Raw genomic sequence first — 21563 nt, 5'->3', positions numbered from 1 at the left:
GAAACACATGTACCTGCTACGCTCGCAGCATAACAGTTTTATCTTCCAACACATCCAAGTGGAAGATACAACCTGCCCTGCATATTTTAACATATACTGTTTAATATATTTTAATAGATAATGTTTAATAGATAATATTTTAACTTACATCTTCCTAGAATTTTAGAGCTCAATTACAGGCCTGCTGGCACAAATTATTAACTTGCCAAGCTTCAGAGAATTCTCATATGTAAACAGGGTACTGCAAAACATGGCATTTCCTCCTCCAAAAATCAATTATGTTTAAATGAAGCAGATGAACGTACATTTTAATGTTAAAATATTCCATTATTCTATATAGAGCCACAATATTATACAGCATTTCTGGGGGAAAAAAATTAAATCCATAACAAAGCAAAAAATCATCTAAGATATTGCTACAAAAGTGAAGAGGACATGTACCAAGGACTCTTTATTGAGCTTGAAGTAATTATCTCCAGAGGTTTAGGGAAAGTAGTTTAGTGCTATATCTGTCATAGTACCCCACTGATATTTCCTCCCTTTATGCTTATTAGTGTCACTGAGGGAGTGATTGTAAAGTCTTTGGAATCAATTTGCTGTGATACAATTAGCAAAGAGATCAAGTGAATTCCCTTTGTTCACCCACACTGCAACAACACAGTCTAAAGAATAGAAACTTGTCTAAAACATGATTTATCTGAATGATTACGAAAAATGAAAATATTCAGCCAAATCCCCTGAAATGCAATGTCACGTGGAAGGAGACAGAGATCCAGCCCATAGCAGGCTCAGTTACCTGTACAGCTCTTGTACAGCCAGAGCACAACAAAGTTGCTCCCTCTTGAAGGCAAATATGAAGTAAAAGCTGCTGTTTGAGAACTGTACAAAGAAGATAAAAAGGCAGCGAACATTTAGATTTGACTGCAAACTCTCTCAGCTATTTCCTTTTCCTTTCTTTCCCAGAACCATTTCAGGTCCAGCTTTAGACATCTTTTTGCCTTTTGAGAGTACTTTCAAGCAAAAGACTTGGTTTAATTTTATTTTTTTACGAAGTACTTTACAAGTGAAAGGAGGAAAATGCTGGTCAGTGAATCCTGCATCTCTCTACATTTCCAGTAAACACTGAATAAAGTCTCAAAAACCTAATGAACCTTTGCTTGGGGGACATTGCTCTTTACAAGGGTTACATGAAGGCCCCATCTCTTTTTCATATTTATTAATGTGATTTCAACAGAATTAATTTAGTTTTCAAAACATTGCTTCATCCTAAGAGAGTGCAAACACCGCATGGTTTGGAAATATATTTCCTATTACTCTTGCTAGACCCCAAGGTGTAAATCTTTGCACAGAAATGGCCAAGTTGTTTGTGTGGGTAGAAGCTGGGTCCAGCTTCAATGTATAGACTTCTATGGCAGCTGAACTTGTCTGACTGTCTGTTGTACCCAGGTTAACACTGTTTTAATGGATTTGCTAATGCTAATTCATTGTGCATGAAAAGAGAAAGGTTGGTTCATTCTGGTCTTTTAAAGAAATGCTTCTTACATGATTTTTATAGTGAAATTAGATTCTGTTCACACAGGGACCCAAAACCTGTACTTCTATTTATGTATCCTAGCATAATTATACAATTTAAAATGTCAGGCGCTGTAAATGTTAATTCTCAGATCATACATACAGACACACAGGGTTCTCCAAGTGCAGCTCAGGGCAGGCATGGTCCACATTCATTAATCCTTTTCTCCCTTACACAAGAGTTCCACCATAACTCCATTGTTAAAATTTTGCATAAATTAGATGAAGGAAAGTGAGAATCTTTGCTTACAAGAAGAGAGGAAAAAAAAACAACTACTGGTTACTTTTCAGAGCTTCAACCCTAATGCACATTTATAGTATTCATGAAGAGAAGAATAATTTTATTGAATATTAATATTCATAAGAGTGGGGCTAAACAACATCAAATTCTTCCTACTGACTGCTGCCTTCGTCTAGAAGATTAATTAAATTAGGTTCTATAAGGGCAGTGGGTTTTTTTCAGAAGTCATTTGTAAAGGAATGATCTCTTTATCTAAATGTTATCTTTGGGCAATAAATTCAGCAGCGTCACTGCAGGCGACACTACTCATAATAAATTAATGGATTTGAGAGCCTGATACTTCTTAATGAGCTTAATGCACAGGGAAATTATTTAAGCCAAGATTTTTTGTTTAATATTAAAATATGCTGAGTTCTCTTGGAAAATGAAGATGGTAAACTCCTTGAACCAGAAAAAGAACTTATAGACTCCCTGCACTATGTTCCACAATGAGAAAAGGGCTGATAAGTAATGTTTCATAGAAAAATACGAATTTTTTAAATGAGATACTTCATCATGTTTTGAGCAAGTTCCTGGATAGGACTCAAATGCCCTCAGGCTGATGGAGGAATTGAACCCAAGTTTCATATTTCTGAAACAAGCATAAGTATCAGTGCTGGCCCTACAGATAATAGTGCAGTGGCACTACCATCTTATCTCAGTTTGTTAAGCAAAAACTTGGCTTATGTGATTTAATGAATATTTTAAACCATGCAGCAAATATTTTTTTTACTTTTTTTCCCCTTTTATTTCATTTGTACTTTTATCAATCCCTTTATCGGAAGCATGTTTGAAACGTTATCAATTTAATCTTTTCCATAAAGGCTTTCTTAAACTGAAATGTGACTTAGAAAATTCTCACCCCAAATGCTGATCCAATTCTTCCTACCCTTCTTCAGTTATTTGTTTATCCCTACTCAGGGCAGGGTAACTGTCAGGGTCTGGGAAGCAAACTTTAAGTAATTCAATGCCCAAATTATCAGGTGATAAAGTTCACGAAAGCTTCATTTCCTCCTTAGACAAATTAAGAAACTTTTAACACCTCCAAAAATATTTATTACCTGGGAAAATCATTTCTTGTCCTCTTTTGGTATACGTGCAGGGATGAAATCTTCCTGTAAAGAGAGGAAATTATTTACAGCCAGGCCAACAAATTTATATGCCTCCAAAATGTTATTGTTTTTTATGTCATCTTGAGCTCATGCAGCTCCAGTTGTTATTCCCTCTCCCTGCAAAGACCAAACAAGTTGATCTGCCTGGGCCTTAAAGGAGACTCATGTAGCATTTTAAGTTGTGAGGCTTTAGCAGCTTTAATCCCTGTATTAGTATACACAGAAACACAATCTATAACATGTTCCACTTCAAGATTAAACAGCTCCCAAAGTCTTTAAGTAACCCAGATACACGTCTAAACTGAATAACTGCTTCTAGCTTATGGTCCTTCTCCAGTACACACCCAAGTAATATGTAATGGGGTTTTTTATCATCATAACTCCATCAGAGCAAGAATCTAGGTCAGCAGGCACAATATGAGATGGTTCTTCCAGTGGGATTTTTTTTTCTTTTTTCCTACTCAAGTTATCCTTCCTGTTCAGAGTCCCAGGGAGGACGACCTGCAGACCCCATCTGGCTCTTCTGCTCCTTATCCCACAGGAGTGCACTCATTTTTCCCCTCCGTTTAACCTCACCTTTTTAGTAAGCAAAGCCCTCAAGGAATGGACTTTCTCTTCCCAGATGTGGCCAAAATAAGGTCTTGAACTCAGTTTTGCATCTCTTTGTCCTATCTGAGTGAGCCACTATCTCCTGCTGCCCACAGGCTTGAGGTGGATTTAAAGATCCCTAAATCAGCCAACTTGTGCAGTGTGCCCTTCAGACATCAGAATGGAGAGAAGATGATCAGGTTATCATGGCTGAATTCATGCTAACTAAGAAAAAACTTTCAAATGAAAAGTTTCAACTCACTAAAGCAAATTCTGATTTATACTGACCTCATATTATTTATTTTTTTAATAATACAAAAAATATTTCCGAGTTAGGTCCAGCTATGATTAGTTTTAATGGTTACTCTTAAAATTTTCCTAATACTAATTCCATCTGGAATTTTTATGAAGTAGCCATGATGTGCAATGAGAGAAAAAAAATCCATATGCAAAAACAGCGCTCTAAGTATATAGATATATCAGTAATTACTTCTATTTTAATAGCAGCTTCCATTATTTATCATTCTGCCAGCCAGTACTGATTTTTCAGCACCATGTACAAATCAACCTTTCTTAATGCTTTTCTTAATCACGCTGGTATCAAAGATTACAATATGAAACTACTTTCTTTGCAGCATTACATGTTCATTTTGGTTAGTGGGGAAAGAGATGGAGAGCTAAAGCTAAAATCCTACTTAATTCTTGGAAACATCAGCATTTGTATTCATTTCTTTGACATCATGATGTGCCATTTGTAGTTGAAATGCATTTTATAAATTATTTTTTTCAAATGAATATCTCTGTGCTTGCAGAACAGCGTATTGAAAACATACATTGGCTGCATTTGTTTCCTAATGTATTGTAACATATGCCTACCTAATTAAAAATAAAGCTTTATGTATCTAACCACGAAGATATTGGACACATTTATAAACTCTCAAAATCTGCCTATACAGAGAAAAGATTTTCTACTTTTCTTAGTATCTTGCCATCCCCCCGATGGGAGTTTAATGCTCAAACTTTTCATGAACTGAATTCCAGGCTTAAGTGTTCCTTTCAAGTCAAATGGACGCAGCTAAATTTATTGATACAAACATATCGTATTTTTCCCAGGAGAATTTCTCTCAGATTAATGTTGTGTTCTATTATAGATAATTAAAGTGGCTGTAAAATATCATTTATATTAAGGGAAAAGTTAATTTACTGTGAATTTTTAACTAAGGGTTGCTTTCAATATTACTTAAATAAATATGCTAATGGCCTGAAAACTAATTTCTGTTAAAAAAAAAGAAAAACATATCTTAGATTTCAAAGTCTAATTAAAAAACTCCAAACTCAAGACAATAAGCCAAGAGACAAGATTCATTGTGGAACTACGAAATTTGACAGCTGGAATGTTTTGATGTGCTAGCTTTTTTAACATTGCTTTTTCCTTCTTTTTTTTTTTTTTAAGATGCAAGTCATATTTCCACATTTCAGAGTTTCTATTCTTTCTGAGTGTTAACAAGATTTTGCAAGCACTTTGGAACTATCCAAAAATAAAGATTTTGAATTCCCAAAAAAATCCCCAACAGGTTTCCAACATATTCTGTTTGGCAGAGACACCATAGTAGTATTATAATATTTGAATTCCTGAAAAGTAGTTTGTTTAAGTAGTATCTAGTTGTCCTAGTCTTCAGTAACAATACCATGATGTTCTTGATATGTCACGGGGAAAAACTGATCTGTTCCTGTAGTAGTTTAAACCAAATCAGGATTGAAGGAGTTTATTGATTTACTAATGACTCGTAATTAACCTCCCTTCAGGATCAATATTGGCCATGCTACGAACATACCCCAACACCAGACACTTGTGAAATGTTAATAATTATTAGTGCAAAAGGAACACATACGTACAGGGAGAAATAAGGAAGTGTAGCAGTGATCAGAAAACCTGTCGAGGATGACAGAGGGAACAAAAAAACCCCCCAAATTAAACCCTCTTTAACCTCTGCAAACACTTTCCCTCCATCTTTCCAAGAAGCTCATTAGATGTAAGAATATTTTGTCTTTGGTTTTAAACAAAGCTGCTACTCATTTCTACTGTCCACAATTTAATTGTGGCTTATGATACATAACACAGTTTCAGTATTTGGTGTTATGTGATCTTTCAGTCCTCCCAGAAATGTGTGTGTACAAGTATCTTACCTTTAACTGGACATTGTCAAAACAGATCTCCCAAAATTTGCAGAGCCAGACTCGTCAAACCACAAAAGGGCATTCATCAATAACCTGACCAAATTAAACCTTTGTTACTTAAGACAAAATAAGCTGTAATACTACAAATATGTATTATTAAAAAATAAGGTGGAATACTACAAATATGTATTATATAAAAATAAGCTGTAATACTACAAATATGTATTATACCCAATGCTTGTTATGGTAAATGAAAAATGTTATAGCCAATGTAGGCTACGTGGAAAGGTGCTGCTGATGTTTTCTGGATCCTGTGCAGACCACAAATGTCAGAGTCACTTGGAAAGCACAGCAGATCTTCAGCACGCTCAAGATAATCTAGAAGTTGTCAGTTATTGAGTGGTACAGCTGATAAGTGGAAAAACAGTCTGATTAGCACCTGATACGAAATCACTGCCAGCATCCCATCAATTACCGATTTACGCCGCTGTCACGGGCTCTTGCATGTATTTAGTTTGACACACTGCATATTGAATATGAGCAATCTAATTTTTTACCCACCTTAAAACTCAGTAAGGAGACTTAGGTTGTCTGTATGGCTCTTGACTGCTTCTTCCTGCAATCTAATGGTGCTTGATACACTTCCATTAAAATATATTTTGTGCTAAAGCCCAAATCATTTCCTACTGCTGCTTGGCAATGTTCTCACCAACGTGACATTTATTTGTATTTTGGAGGAAAAATTATCAAGCAAAGGTCTTAGACTGAAACAAAACATGAGGTAAAAATGACTGAATGTCACATTTTCCTCTCTCGTTGTTTAGGGAAGCAATCCCATCACAATGCAGAGGTTTGTGGGTCACTGTTGTAGTTCTCTGCAGACTGCAAGATCCCACTTTACTTTCTTAAAGGCAAACTAGAACCCAGAACTACTGTTTCAAAATTGCTTTGAAAATATCAGATTTCGAGAAAAGCTTTGGTCATGTCTTAAAATATAATCCATAAAGCCAATGATATCATACAATCGCACATTGGGGAATATTATCAATTTTTTTATGGATTATATCATGACTCCATTCTAGATATATCCATAGAAGGACATAGGATACCTTATTCCTAAATGAGGAAATAAAAAATAGCACTTACAACTAAGTTTAGCATTGTTGCCAGTGGCAGGCAGATCAGGAATACCTCAAGAGTACGGATGGGGAGAGAGCTGGGACATGGTAGCTAGTCACATCTTTTATTCCATTTTTTTGAAATTAAGAAATGGTCCCACTGTCTTTAACAGTGCTGATTCTGAATTAAGTAGATTAATTATTAGGCTAATTTAATTCAGAAAATGGCCAGCACCAGAGGAGAAAAAACCCTCAATAAACCCTCACTAAGACTCTGCTTTTTGAGTAACGAGAGAGTCTAGGATGACTTCTAGGAGTCTAATAGTTTTCCAGAGAAAGTGGCATGGATATGACAGATCTGCCATGGTTCCTCTGTTCATCCATCTTAGTGAAAAGGTAAAGGTTCCTGAAGTGATAGATGCTAAATTAGGTTGTTCTGCATTTTTCTGAACCTTTTAACAAGGGATTTGATGCTGTGGTTGAGTAATTTTTAAGACCATATGGAATCACTCAATTTACACCTGCCACAAACCTTGACACCTAAACTGTTTTCCCTAACAAGCAAATATTTGTGAGCTGTTGAAATCCCTTCTTTCTTCTGAAGTTAATGAAAATAGAATGGCAGAAAAATACTTTAAAAAGGTTATGCTCAACTGCTTCCTATGAGCTTGAGAAACTGTAAAACAAAATTATCACTCGTGTACAAGTTTAGTACAAGAAACAGTGAATAAACTCCATTCCCGTCTTGATGTTGCTTCGGGCTTATTTAATATCAGGTGGATAACTATAGAAGTGGACTGGGTGTATTTCAGTAAGAGGGTTTATAGGTGTCTTACAAATAAACAAATATTGTCACATCTTCTTCCAAGAATTCTATGTTTCTTCATAATGTATGTGGAATGTATTTTCTCCAATCTTAACTAAAATCATATGTCCTATTTCCCAGAGTTCATGTGGTAATGTATTTTAGAGGATTTTTGCATATTTAAAATGAATAAAAGATGTGAAGGCAAATTAATGTCATATCTCACCAAAACAACGAAAAACAAAACTATAAAGTGAACAGCGGGAACTCTGCTGTAAATGGATAACGATAAATCACATTTTAAAAAAAAAAACAAACAAAAAAGTGCAAATTGCTGAGATAACATGTTGAATATTTCCTGGAGATCTTAGCAGGCAAAACCAGAACTCGAACACAAAATTAATTTTCCTGGCACCTTCCCCAGCACGCTCAGGTTCCTTTAACCCTTCCCCTCCCCTGAGTGCTGGTTGGTGGGGCACATCCCCTGCAGCGACAGCGGGACAGAGAGAAGCTGCGGCCTGTGGGGACCTGTGATGGATGGGACAGATCTGAACCAATCTCACAGGGTGACAGATCTGACAAAATGACGGAATGCTGATGGATGCACTGAATCTTTTTGCCAGATCAGAAGGGAGGGAAGCTCATAGTTGTAGCCTCAGCAGCATCATTAGCTTTTCGTGTGTCTCCATCTTGATGCCACACATACACTAAGAACGACTCAAAATGAGCCAAGAGAGTGGGCATGAAAAACATTTTAAAATTAATTTTAATTAATTCTTCAAAAGTTTATTCATTTAAATCCAGATTTGGGTTTAAATATATTATTTCTTCTGCAAAACAACTGAAAAAATACTCACTCCATTTGTATTTTCCAAATGTCTTGGCCTTTATAAAGACAGAAGCCTAAAATTTAAAGCCTCAAATCTTAGACAATTTCCTGAGTAAAAAACCTCAAGTCAGTAGGGAGTGCTGGATTTTCATGGCCCTTTCCAAGCTAAAACTGAATGTTTAATAAATGCTTATACATGGACATAGAAACAAAATTTTTGAGTTTTAAATACCTGGCAATTAAGTCAAATATTTAACTTTTTTTTTGCTTGCTTTGATTTTTCTTTATCAGACTAACGAATCTTTGGGGCATCTGATGTATTTATTAAATAATTAGATGGTTTTATATATATATTTCTGGTCTCCAGAAAGATCACGTTACTGATGTTATGATTCCCTCCTTTCCTCTCTGTTACAGACATACGAATGACTGGATTGGTCAGAAGGATGCTACACTTTCATTTAAAGCTGGGAAGAGCCTAAGTGTCCCTCCAACAGACAGCAGCCCTTATGGAAAACTTGGGCAAATAAACTGGACTCAAACGGTGCACATGAAATATTTGACCTAGAAACCTGCCAGTAGTGAGCAGCAATTTTGTCTGTCCTGGAAGAAAGAAGAAAAAAAAAAATCAGTCTGGATATAATCTGAAGGTGTTTGATTTTTTTTTTCCATATTAATATTGAAACTGCTTGGAAACAATTCTGCTGCTGATGCACGTATTCTGTCATTAATGGAAGAGTTTAATGTATGGAAATCTGAATATTATGGCGAATTTTTGTTTGAAAGGCAGTGAAGAAAAGGAAAGGAAAAACAGGTAAGAAGAGGAGGTGATTACTAGTTCTTCATAAACATTTGAAGGTGCATCCTGCCCAGACCATCAATCATTTGAGTCTTGCAGTGTGGTACATTGCTAATGAAATGCTAATAGTTTGCTACTTTGCCCTGTGCACTGGGACTAATCTCACATTGATCTGAGGAGGCAGCAAGGCAATTGGCTGCACAGATTTCCTCTGAAAGTCATTTCTGGGAAGTCCAGCAATTATAAGCAATTCTTGTGCAATTATAGTAATTACCTAGGGGTCCTTTTACCTCAAGGACGTTTGTAAACATTTCTTACTCCTAATTGTAACAGGAACAGTGCTAATCACTACAGCACCGATGGCTTCAGCACATCTATGCTCTCCTAATTGAATTACTGGCATGGCAGATACACAGAAGGGTGGAAATAAAGCTTCTGGGTCCTGACTTGTCTTCAGACTCGGCTAGAGGAAAGTCATGAACCATCCTGTTAATCATGGTTTGTGCTTACATTCGCCAGCTACCCAAAAAGTATTTCTCTACACACACCACCACCTCTAACATGAGCGATCAGTTGTAGCCAGCTCTCCAAGGGTGACAAAAAGTCAGAGTTTCCAGAGCAAACAGCCAAGAACATGGAAATAGGCTATTTTAAAAACATTGTCTGAAACACCACGGTTACAAATCTGGGATTGGTGGGGGGGGAGGCTGAGAGTAACTTTTATAAAACATGAGGGAGGTGCTGAGTAGTTACATCTCCCACCCAAGATTGTACAACTGCTACTGACCTCTTTCTGGGGAATGAGTGCAGATCCAGAGGCACAGCTGGACTTTAACGTGGTACCTTTTCAGAATTGCATCTTTGTGGATGCTGCCTCTCAGACACAAAGTTACATGGCTGGGAGAAGGCTGGCTTGCTTACAGCAGCATTAGTGTTATTCAAACTCCCCTCTCTACTCCACCTAAGTGTGCAGTAATGAGGTCTCCTGCAGCATTGTGCTCTGGAATTGGGAGTTTACATGGATCATAAGTCTTGTTTTGCTTCTGTGTCAGCTGGCATTTGTCACCCCTTTCCATTCTGCAGGTTGATCGGCCTGTTTTCACCACTGAGCCAAGGAAACACGAAACCAGCAGGTTTCAGGAGTAAAATTGCAACGCTGGGACATTTCTATTCTGTCTTTCAGCCTCAGCTTCGGAGCAATCAGAAAGATTTTGACTCTGAAGCCCAATTTCAGAAGCAAAATCGAATTTTACACAAGGATGTTCTCGTGGAAGATGATGGTTGGCTCATCTAATCCAAAGCATTCAGCACCAAGTGCCTCTCGTGACTATGTCTGTCCCTGTGGCTCAACTTTACAATATCTCACTCTTCCTGTGCATTAGGGGCAAAAGCTACTTAGTAAGGAAATGTGTTCTCTACATATAATCATAAATAAGCTTTAAACCAAAAAACAAACTCACTTTTAAAAATAAATTAACATAAACTATTAATGAGCCTGGATGAGGAGCGCTGACAAAAGCAAGATCAAAAGAAGAGCTCTTTGGACTCTACATCTGGGAGCAGGCAACTGAAATATAGAGGTTTTAGGCTGCAAAAGTCCAATGGCAAAACATCTGGATGATTTTTGCTGTTGAGGCAGTGGATAACTGTTAGGCCACAGCTCCTTAGCAGAATACATCTGACTTGTAACACGACCTTGATACATAAATATTCTATGGGATATAGGGAGAACTAAAACAGAGCTGCTATCAGCCTCAAATATGACTCCTCAGACAATATCACACCTATCTTATCAGTGGTTTTCACTCCAATTTGGTGAGGTGCTGCAGCATTTCCTGAAGCACTTTTGTAGTGCTACTGAAGCCAATGATATTCCTGTATTTAAAATCAAGCACATGCTGAAGCACCCTGATGAGGGGTCTAAAAGACACTCAGAAACATCACAAGTACCACACTAAGAGAAAGAATTTGTCATGTTTAACTATTTCTAGCAGACCAATCTCCTTTCCAAGAGATTAAGTATGCCTGGAACTGGGTTTTTTTTGTAATGATATAAAACTACAGTTGTCATTACTTCTCTCTACACTTCGCTTTATAGCAACTACAATATTTATCTGCATTAAAAGGTGACTCTTGTCTTGTTTTTATGTTTGAAGGATACTAAAATTACTACAGCATGATATTTTGTGGCAACTGGTAGCGTTGTGCATATGAAAAAGGAATATTATCTGCAGATACAGTGCACTAGTTAAGATTAAATTATAAGGTCTATCAAATCTCATGGCCAAGGGCATTGACTGCTGTTATTATGCATTTATGTAGATCCAAAAATGTTCCCTATGCTTCAAGGCACAAGCAGATATTCACGCCTGAAAAAGGTTACCATGCTAAAAGAATCATCAGCATCAGAGATAAGATGCATTTCCTGCATGCTGCACAAACTTCCTTGGCCTTCCTGAGGAGCACTGGGCTTTCAGTCCTGTTGGGGTAAAGGTACAAGATCAGATGGCCTGTTGACCTTTGCTGGAACTGTAATAATATAATTTATGCAATGGGGAAAAATGGGAGAGGAGGGAATGCAAGGGATGGGGATTTTGTGCATGTTTATTTTATTGGCTGTGGTAGTCCAGGGCTGTTAATCACACCAGGAACCCTTCACATCAAACTAGGACTCCAGCACCACACAGCAGGTCAGAATTTATGGTATTTTTAAACCTTACAAGTCCAAGGAGTACTGGCAGTCCAGCTGTACCAAGACCCAAAATTTTGATTTTTAACCTTAACCTGAATTTATCTCTTTCTCTCCACCAAGGAGGTTAGAAGTGCTAGGAGAATGTTAACTCATACCTTTGGAAACACTAGGACCTAATGTTTTGACCCTGATCTCTGAGGCATTAATGATGGCTTGTAATTAAACTGATCTCTGGATTTGGCTTTTTAGATTGGAGGGTGTTATTCACTGTTTTGGCAACGTAATGTGGTTTTTTAAACAATTAAAATATTTACAGTTTTGAGAAAACATGGGAAAATGGTGTCTTTTAGCCTGGCCAGATCAAACACAAACATTGGTTTTGTGGGAAATGCACTTTAAGCTAAAGGTCTTTCATGCTCAGCACTTCCCACATGGAGTCCTGGGAAATGTGCCATTTATATGCCAGATATCCCAAAGATTTTTTCCGCCTGACCCTTGAGAAAAGCTTTTTAACCTTAAGAAAATGGAGTGCCTGATCTTTTAGGTTATTCAAAGTTGGTTCTAAGCCTAGACAATAACAAAGAATAAAAACAGCAAAGAAAAACCACAACCACACAAAAACAATAACTGGCATTAATTTACAAAGCTTACAGTCAGTTGTAAGGATCCTGCTTAATTGCTTCAGCATCTCAGGGTTTGTAAGACTGGCTAGTTGCCTTGTATCCAACCAGCTGGCACTGGGCAAGTCTTAGAGCTGCATTTTCCTTGCTGTGCCTCTTTCAAGAAGATGACTCAGATTGCCAAGAACAGCTGCTTTGGGCAACCTGTCTCTTCTCTACCCAGGAAGGTGAAAGGATCCAGAACAGTCCAACACCACCACACAGACACTTGTAATGAATAACATGTACAGGCAATTACATTCTCGTCTCCCCTGCTCCTGTCAAAGCTGCTTAATTTCTAAGAATCTTCATGGAGTTTGAGCTCCACAATCCTCCCCTCACTTAACAAGACATAAAAGTCAACTTTTTTTGTGTCAGATTGTAGATGTTAATTGTAGTTGTGTTATATTCATAACTACTCTTCTTTCTGCCTCGAGCATCACAGAAAGAGGAAACACAGCACACAAGATGGTGTTGTTCAGAATGGAGCGTCTACACTAAGAAATTCCCCTGATATGAACTGCTAGTTTCAAGAAGAGGAATTTTTGGAAACCTTTCCATCCCTAGGCAACCTTTACTCCCTTGTTCCCTCTATTCTACCACATCAGTGCATCTAAACACAGCTGGTGGAGTTTACAGCAGCGTGAAGCTGGCATGGTGTAATGGGGATTCACATCCTCACTATTTTCCAATGAGGTAAAAAGGTTGAAAGCCCCTTTCAAAACCTAATTAGTGCAGCCACTTATTGCCAGGTAAATTCTCACTTGCACAAGTGAATGTTTTATGGGGTTCTGGCTGCAAGCCACTGAGAGGTTTTAGATCAGTGGAGTCATTTCACACGTATTATTCTTTAATAAACTTGTGTAATTCTTGGAATGAATGCCCATGTAGGATGCTCCACTTGATTTATTCTCCAGCTGCCAACTTAACAGAGGAGAATCAAGTTACTCCTCTTCCTGCTCCTTCATCTCTCACCCAAGAATGTTATGGGACGTAGCTGCCTCACCTGGGAATACCAACACTGCCCAAGACAGTGCTGTGTCAGCCACCTGTGTCCTGATCCTGAAAACTCTGAGGGAAGCGTAGCTTTCCTGGCGACTCTGCGCTCACGGCCAACTTTCAGCAACTAGAGGAATTTCCATCTCAAATTTCCTCTTTTGTAGGCATTGCTCCCACTGTGCTGTTGCAGATGTTTGAAGAGATTCATCAGAATCCTGGGTCAAAAGCCAAGCTTCTCTTGAAAATTTTCCAGTTGGCCCCAAATAGCAAGTTATGGGAGACCTCCTTCAAAGCTCCTGAGAATCAAAACAGAGCCCAAACCAAGCTTAATTAAACTGCTATGCTTCTGTTCACATGACTGGGTGCAACTGCAGGATAAAGCTCTTGGCTTACTTATTTTTTTCCCCCCTCCATATTCTTGTTTTTATAAACACAGTGCCATGGGGTTGTTTCTTATTTTATTTAGAGATGCACTGCTGTGAAGCAAGGGCTCAGCCTGATCAGAAATTGCTTCTAGTTATCCAGAGCTCAGTGGTACACACTTCATTGCTTGTCTTCTTCCCCTGGCTGATGATTCCCTTATGATAAGCAAAGGAATGGCTGTGGTTATGTCACTGATTTTTTTTTCTATTTACTTTTGGCTGTCTCTTGTCATTGTTGTATAATTTAAGGGGGGAAAAAAAGACATCAACAACAATCAAAAAACCCTGACCTTAAAACCTGAAAACTCAGGAATGTCTGATGTCTGACAAGTAGGGAAAACTTGGTATGGTGGTTTTTTTAGATAATATTTAAATGATGCCTGGTGAGTCCTCAAAACAGGAGATCCTATCATAACAAGAAACCACAGCATCTTCTATTACTAATGTTTAAGGGAGAAAACTCCTTCATGAAAAGGATTGCTCCAGAACTTGAGAACATGAGTTGTAAATGCAGCTTATTTTCCTATGGAAGACACAGCAGGATTTCCTGTTGTGAGTTACTTGCCCTCAGGTCACCTGTCATTGAAGTCAGTGATATAAAGTATTTATATCACTACACTTGTCATATACAAGACACTGTAAGAAGGAGTGAAACTCAGCCATGTAATAAATTCATTTGATACCTAAAAAACTCTCCATCCAAGCTTCAGGGCTGTTTAAAACCTCGAGAATGACATTTATTCTTTTAAGACATGATGGATTATTTCTACTTCTTTCTTGATTTGTCACTCTGCTATAGCAGCAGGCAGCACCTATAGCATTCTGAATTGGTACAAAACAATCATCACTGTTGATGTCCTATTAAAAGGCCAATAAACAATGAAGTAATTATGACAAAGATCCTCTGCCTCCAGGAATTAATTCTATCTCCCCTTCAATCTCTGCTGACCTCAGAGGTCAGTGTCAAAAAGTCTTTTCTGAAGAGCCTCCCAAGCACAGGATAATCAGCCTAGCGAAAGTTCAGATCGTATAATTTTGTGGCTCTTTGGAGCCAGAACTAAATTTATTTTCTTCCCAAGTCTCTGCAAACACCTACACAGAATTTCACAGCTTGCAAATGTCTCAATGCTAGAAGTCAACTGACAGAAAGCTTAAAGCAGAGCTTCTGGCTCTGCTTTGCTCCAGATCCCAGGACTATGTCCCCACCGAAGGCAAGGTCCCAGCTCCCCGTCTGACAGGCAGGAGCTGACCTGAAGGATTAGAAAGCCTTTAAGGAATGCTGTGAGCTCCAGCAGGGAGGCTGAGCTGCCAAGACCTAATTCTAAACTACATCTTTGTTCCTTATGCTCCATGGGTATCCAAATTATCAACTTTGTGCTGCTAAGCTCGGGGCTGGGGTGAGAATTGAGAATGCATAATGAAATAATGAAAAATAGGAGCACAGTAGAAACCTCCAGAGAAAACCAAGTGAGTTTTGATTCCAGGGTTTCCTAGAGCTCCAAGAAGCATTCAACACTAAAGGCAGTATCTATGCATGAAGAAGCCTGAATTTCCTGACAGATTAATGTAGTATTTCCATCTGAATAAGGGTGTATAACCTCAAAAGCCCCAATCCACTTTCCACCAGATTGTAATCACTTACCCCACAATGCAATCTCCCCCTGCTTTTAAATGCAGAGCTCTCACAATATTTTTTCCCTGGGAAAGAAAATCAGAATGTGCTTCTTCATTATTGAGACAAAGAACAGCCTTAGGTGTTGGTGAAGCAGCACTAGACCTGTAAGTACCAGGCAGTAAAGACAAAATGAGTATTTCACTGGATTTAAAACCCTGCCAAATCCTTCACCCTCATCCTGACATACAGAGTTTAGTGAAAGCAAGAGTGTTTTAAAATTACAAAGCCTCTGTTTCTACAAACCTGTAGGGATAGTACACAAATGTAATTTCTTTCATGTACTATCAAAAAAGTCTAACTCAAGTAAGAATTTAGGTCTGCGACCTTCAAACTTCCTTTCCTGACACGAAAGTTCAGTAGCACACGGCATGGGGATATTTGGCATGAAATGAAAATGGCCACAGATTTAATTAAAATGTAAGTTATTGTTAGCAAGAAAGGTCATGCTAAGAAAATGCAATTTCAGGAGTATATTAGCAACAACACTCCAGTGTTATTTGCATGTGAAATATAGATTTTGTACTTGACATTTAAAAAGGAAATTGGAACTGTTTATAATGGATGCTTGAACACTTTTGTGTTCTTGTGCTGCTTTTGTTCACATTTTTGTGTAATTGGTTGGATCTCACATACAACAGTAGTTACATTTCATTCTCTACGCCTGAGTGCCTAACTGATCTGGGAATTAGCTCACAAAGGCTGATGTAAGTTGGAATAGAAAGCAAACTGCAGCATAATCCTTACATGGCTATAGCTTCCAACAAGCACGGATCCTCATAAGAATTCCTTATTTTGGGGTAATTAATCACTCACCTTACGTAGGAATGGGGTTTTTTTGATGTTCTTCAGGCAGAGTAATTTTAATGGCAGCCAAGACCCCGTCTCTGTTTTCTTTATAGGGCACTCGAGTGCCTGTGGAAAGGAGGCACAGCTTTTCCTTTGAGTGAGTGCGTGTTTTATGATCTGCTAATAAAAGTAACGGTGTGTCACACAAATCAGTCTGACTTCAGGGGGAAGTGGGAGGTGAAGGAAAAATGCATTGACTTAATTGAAAGCATTTGTTTAAAATACATCAATACAGTGGGTTGTAACTCGAAAGAACACTCTAAATATAACGACACTCTGTTGTTGACTACAAAGAGGCGTCTGCTCACTCAGAAGAGGTTTTTACTGATTTCTGTACTCTTAGTCCTGCAAAAGCAACATCATTGTGAATGATTTTACAGAGCTGCACCTTCTGCTTTACCCACAGAGGTGTCACTATCCTCCAGTGCACGACACATGTGACCAGGTGTTGCCGAGAACACAGGGAGAAGAGCTGCTGTCCTCAAGAACTTGTAAGGAAAGTATCCTGCAGCATCCAATGGAAAGGGCCAGTTGAACAGGAAAATGGACACAGAGACTATAATACAGGCATCAGCTGATGTCTGTATTATAGAACAATCTGCCCTCCAGGCTCAGACTTGTCTTAATACCTTGGAAGCCAGTAGTGAAAATCTCTCTAGGCTGTTCCAAGACTCCTGCATTTGCAGGAGTGTTCTTAGCCTTGTACAGCAAGGTTGTGTGCAGTATTTCACCAAATTTTGAGTTTCTACCTCTGGATTAGGGTGACTCTTTTATTAAGAACCTTAGAAAACTACAGCAAATGCTCTGTATGACCAAGTCAGAATGGATTGTACTGTCTGCTGTACGACAGGCAGCTCCAAATAATTTCTAGCACTCAGTCTGGCATGGGGGTTTTTCTGCAAATTCCCTCACCTCTGTGCCAGCAGGTCAGCTTTTATTCAAATACTACAAGAAGCTTGTCTAATGCCAGATAAGTAGTTTTGTAGGAAGAAGAGGAATCTGTGTGATGGAAACACAAAAGAACAGGTTGTGGGGTTGTGTTGGGTTCCTCAACATACAACAGCTTATAAACCAAAGTGCTTGCTTTAAATCTGATGTTTTGCAATTGCACTTTTGGAGATCAGTCTTTTGTGTATTAGTGCATTCTAAGTAGCTGTCCAAATTAAGAATTAAAACTCAGACTTAGAAAAGAAAGGAGTTCTCAAAAGCAATAGAAACAAAGGTGTGACCCAGTCAGGTGTCTACCAAGCCAGTCACAAATGCAATAAACTCTGGCAGGACAACCTGGATAGATCTCTTCCAAGCTGCAGAAAAATTCACCACGGATGAAATGCCACTGTAATTAGTGATGGGATATTTTTTAAACTTGCTTTTCTACAACTTGGTCTCATGCTACTTAAAAAGAACTCATGGTAATACAAAGTCAAAGACTTGATAGGCATCTAAACATATTGCCATTGGGTTACCAGCTACGTCTGTGATGGCCAAAACATCAAGTTCCTTTGACAAACTGCAAGTCCTACAATATCAACTTACTAATTCCCAGTTATGCTGCCTTTAAAATCTTTAGCAGCTGATTCATGCCATAATTTTTCCATATCAATTTGCAGGATGCCCATGAATCCAGCTATCCTACCAGCACCCCTTTTTTGTTCCTAATACTGAATGAAATTCCACTCATCACTGATCTCTTAGACTTCTCTCACAGGCACAGTGGTGGGGTTTTTTTTACAAATAAGTTGTTCTGGGCTAACATAAATAATCTCCTTTCCTAAAGACATTTAATCTTGGGCAAAAGGGGTAAAAGAAAAAGCAGGGATGGGCTAATTCCAGCTACAGCTAGGCTTGAATGTCAGATCAAGTCTGCTTTCAAAGCATCTAAGAATATTACACAGTTAAGAAGAAAAGAAGATAAATACAAGGTAAAAGTATGTATTTCTGGGGATCATGAGGGAAAACCAGAACTTTCTATATACACTTTTATAAAGCAGTAAAGTACTCAAATATCACAAGAACCATTATAAGAATTAAAGTTACTAACTGTCAACAGAAAAATCGCTGTTAATAGAACATTCTTACATTTTTGGGGGAAAAAAAAGCTATATGCCTTAATACTCATTTTGAGGTGAGTGCTTCCTGCTTACTATAAAAAGCAAATGTTCTGAGGACAAAATAATATTGGCTGTGCATAATAGGGAATTAGGAGAAAATACCACTGCAGTATTCCATTTATTATTAATTACTAAATTAGTAGTGAAATATAAGGTTCTGTACGAAGGGAAAGTAAGACCTTTGGATGCTGTCAGCAGCCGTAAATGTATATTGATGCCAGAGTGATGGATGCCAGGCAACACCAGAGCATGTCCCAGATTAATCCTCAGCCAAAGGCAGAGGTGTGTGGGAATTGTGCCAACCACTGAACATGGATATTATTCCCTGCTTTGGTATACACAGGCAAATATAGTATTTCAACTTCCTTTAAAGGAAAGAAAAGGTTCAATAGACATACTGGAGTCTATTTATGCTGCTTGTTAACAGGGTCCATGCTGCAGGTGCATAATTGCCTAAAGCAATCACTTCCAAATGAAACAAGGCAGTTTTACTATTTGCTTCCTTTCTTCCTTTACCTCAGCAGAAACCTTGTATTTACTTTTGTCCCAATGGGAGGAAAAACTGCTGCCAGCAACTCCGATGGGACTGAGCTGATTAACTGATTAGCATCCTAAAGTAGAAGGTTAGAAAGTGAATTTTCTATTATGGAGTAATTGCCATTGGAAAGTAATCTTGTTTATTAACTGCCTTTTTATCTTCTCTGGAGGGTTCCTTGACACAAGATAATGGAATTTGCTCACTCTTGAGTGTTTAAGACCATAATCATATACAGAAAAGCAAGCATTTACTGTGACATTAAACCGAGGGAGGGAGGACTGACTTGGAGAGTTCTTGGTGTCTTACAAACCTTTTTATCATTTCAATTAACATTGCCAAATGTTCTGGTTTATATGGCAGACATAAATGAAGTTTTACAGGCTTTCTAGGTGTGTTTACATCCTAATTAATTTTAGCAAGTGAGATTAGTTGCAAGAGTGAGACTACGCACAGAAAGCTCAGGGAAAGGGCAGGGCCATGAAAAGCAATTCAGTTGCCACCTACACAGGGAAAGGTGCTCAAAGGTATTTGCAATATAGGACCTTCAAAACTTGTTTGCGTGCTAAGTTGATCATTTCCAAATGAAAACTTAAAAGCTTTGTTGCTTCTTCTCCCTGTCCTTTGACAAAGGACCCTCACAAAACTGTGTGTTTGTCTCCTTATTCTGTGTGAGAAGTGAATGACGCTGTACCAGAGATACAGCCTCTTCCTAGCACCAGATTCATCCATTTTTCCCGTGTAGCAGACTCACTCTGACCAGGATTTAGGGTGGTTGTTCATCAGTCAGCCTCTGCATGGGGAGATTTAGCACTGGGCTAAATCCACTGGAGCACATTCAGAGCACCCGCAACTTCCTCACGGTGAAAACAATTGCCTCGCTCGGATATTCCTGACCTTTAGTCCAGGTTTTCTTCCTCCTTTTGCCTTCCCACATTCTTAGGAGATCCAGAAAAACGCCATCCTCCCCCCCTGCCCTTGTGCACCACCACAAACAGCACCACGTTCTGCAGCCGGTGCGTTTACGGATCGGGAGGTTGGGATGCGGGTTCCACGGGAGGGGAAGATTGATGGATCCGAACATACTGGCAAGCCCCACTCCCAGGCTATGAATCAAAACAATATTCCTCAAGTCGTGCCTTATTACTTTTCGTTTGGTGCTTATTGATTAACTGCCAAGGGTGAGATCTTGCTTTTTAAAAGAAGGCAGCTGTGGTGGTCTTTTTAAAACAAAAAAAAAAAAGTTTATAAGAGAAAATATCCAACAGCAAAGGCCCAGGTAAATTTTTTTTGTAGATATTCTGTTCCCTTCCAATGTATAATAGCAGGAAAAAAAAAATAGTAAAATTTAACTGAAAGCTAAAATTCAAAATTCTTTTTGGCTAAGACAATAAAAGCCTTTTGATTCATTAAAATCTAAACTTGTATGTTCCAATTAGATTTTCAGTGACATAAAATCAAGTTTAAACCATCTTTGGACAAATTCTGAGCATTTCAAAAATATTAAAATACCCATTTTCAACTATACTGAGAAGTTCATATAAAATTTTCTTTCGTATAAATACGTGTTAACAGTTTGCCACTCTTGGAATTAACATTTCCTTGTAATGATGTCTCACTCAGACATTAATAGTTCACACAACTAGTCAAAGATTAAATGACTGACCTCAGCAGTTGCTGTCTCAGAGCAGTGAGTGTCATTCCACACCTTTTACTGTGGGACACCGCAACAAAAGCTACATAAAGCAGATTATGGCAAATGCTCTGCACTCCCTGTTTGCTTTGTTGCAATTAAAATAACTTAGCAAATTCCCAGCAAAGAGCAAATATTTTGAGAAGGTCTGAAGTTCCCTGTGCTGTATGTACAGAGGGAATTACAGCACTCTAATTCCCCAGAGTTTTCAGCAACAGGCAAATACTGTAATTACAAAATAGCTGTTTTCTCTCCCTGCCTCCCCAGGCTATGAAATGAGTCCCGTGGCTTGAATGTGGTGAGCAGTAAGTCAAGAATGTTACGGACTGTTCTTTCTTCCTGAAATAAATCTCCCTCCTGTTAACTAAAAACCAGCAGCTTGGATATTCTGCCTTGAAAAATTGGATCTAGCTTTCCAGAATAGTTAATTTTACACCTACCCTAATTTGTTGATAATTAAGAGCGTATTTACCAATCGATGCCCCTGAACATTCATCCAGTAAGAGATCTAGGTCAACCCTGATCAAGAAGAATATTGTGTTGTATTGAGAAAGGTATTTTCTCTCCCTCCTTCCAATATGTACAACAGCAATAAATATCACCACTGATTAACCAGAGACTATTTGAAATATGAGTATAGTATGTGGCTG

At 38.3% G+C, this 21563-nt stretch overlaps 1 long non-coding RNA gene across 4 annotated transcripts in view; it reads right to left on the bottom strand.

Moving 5' to 3' along the window:
• Positions 1-21563, bottom strand: part of LOC120323968 — a 126397-nt gene that overhangs the window by 20460 nt on the left and 84374 nt on the right. For 3 of the 4 annotated variants that reach the window (XR_005564923.1, XR_005564926.1, XR_005564925.1), the window contains one exon: positions 2914-2967. This is a non-coding gene — a long non-coding RNA (uncharacterized LOC120323968). Of the gene's footprint in view, positions 1-796; positions 880-2913; positions 2968-21563 lie in introns of all 4 variants that reach the window. The other variant, XR_005564924.1, reaches the window with a different exon arrangement.

The sequence above is a fragment of the Pipra filicauda genome, unplaced genomic scaffold, assembly GCF_003945595.2.
Source record: "Pipra filicauda isolate LSUMZ 115617 unplaced genomic scaffold, ASM394559v2 scaffold389_size666192_pilon, whole genome shotgun sequence".
NCBI classification, from domain to species: Eukaryota; Metazoa; Chordata; class Aves; order Passeriformes; family Pipridae; genus Pipra; species Pipra filicauda.
Note: the sequence above shows the minus strand (reverse complement) of the source record. Positions and strands in the feature narration are given on the sequence as shown.